Source organism: Pocillopora damicornis, chromosome 13 (genome assembly GCF_964200805.1).
Source record: "Pocillopora damicornis chromosome 13, jaPocDami1.2, whole genome shotgun sequence".
Taxonomy (NCBI): Eukaryota; Metazoa; Cnidaria; class Anthozoa; order Scleractinia; family Pocilloporidae; genus Pocillopora; species Pocillopora damicornis.
In genome coordinates, this window is record NC_142682.1 from 11,161,572 (window position 1) to 11,162,898 (window position 1,327).

The following is a 1,327-nucleotide window of genomic DNA, read 5'->3' on the forward strand; positions in this document are numbered from 1 at the left end:
GCAGATGTACACCATGTATTAGCCGTAGCCCGTTTTTTTTTTTTTTTTTTAAATTGCTTTACCAGTTTAGATGCCATTGACTACCAGAAACGTCATATAACAAACGTCCGTTACCACGACGATCACCAACAAAAACATCATTAACTCTCTAATATTGCTCAGTTTTAGAGACTCATGCAAGATATTATAAAGGGACGAGGTTTAAGCAGCTGCTTCGCTTGCATCCAGACCTCCTCCTGCCTTGGAAAAGAAGCAAAGATTAGCGATCGAGAACTAATTGTTTCTCGCGCAAAGTCAAGGAGAATGCATTGTAGATGCACTCAAGTCTTAAAGACTACGACTGGAACAGTGGAATGGAATGGCAATCAGTTTAATCTGCCACATGATTTATCTAAAGAAAAGCCTGATAACGTTTTTCGTTCATTCAATCAAGGCAACCAAAGTCAGATAAAAACAACAAAAAGCAACCGAGACCAAGCGTAGGTAATCTTTGTTTGCTTTCAAGCTGATTATCTGTCAATGGCATTGCCTGACAATTGTAACATTTGAAAGCAAAAGGAATCGTCCCCGGGTGGGATTGAACCACCAACCTTTCGGTTAACAGCCGAACGCGCTGACCGATTGCGCCACGGAGACTGTGCAAAGAAATCCGTAGAAAGGCTTCACTCTTGAAATGTGGGAAGTTCAAATAATGACTGGAACATTTCTTTTCTTTTCTTCTCTCCCTTTGTATTTCAAATTCGACTTTACGAGTCTGTTATCGACACGACAAAACCATCACGCAATGTAATTTTTGTAACTGTATATCAAGTGGCGGAGCGTCCCCTTTGCATGCGGAAGGTACCGGGATCGAAACCCGGATTCTCCATTGTATTATATTTTGCTTTTTGCCCATAGTTTGACGCACAAGCCTCTGATGGTCAGCCCTATCTCAAGGGCTCGTTTGAGCAAAGCTGACTGGCTTTTGATCAAATGTCAGAAGAATGACCATTGCCTGTTGTGGTTGCTTTATCATGATCGGAAACATTCAACAGAATTTAATTTATTTGAATGAAAATATTTACCAATAACAAGTAACCTTCTGTTTAATATTTAGTTGACAGAACATGAAAATACTGAATTAAAAAAGGATGAACTAATTATATATGTTATGGGTTCCATCACAGACAAACATTCCAGCTGCAATAGCAAAACCTATTATGTTACGACCTACTTGTAGTACCAAAGCATGTGCCAAATATCAGTTTCTAGAGGAGATTGATGAACAGTACAGAAGCCTATGTGTACAGAAACCTGGAACTGCTGGCCTTCATCTCTTACATGTAAC

The 1,327-nt window shown here is 39.6% G+C and overlaps 1 non-coding gene across 1 annotated transcript; it reads right to left on the minus strand.

Moving 5' to 3' along the window:
* Positions 1 to 562: 562 nt before the first annotated feature.
* On the minus strand, positions 563 to 636 carry Trnan-guu (transfer RNA asparagine (anticodon GUU)). Its single transcript has one exon. It is a non-coding gene; the product is annotated as a tRNA-Asn (tRNA).
* Between the last annotated feature and the right edge of the window lie 691 nt (positions 637 to 1,327).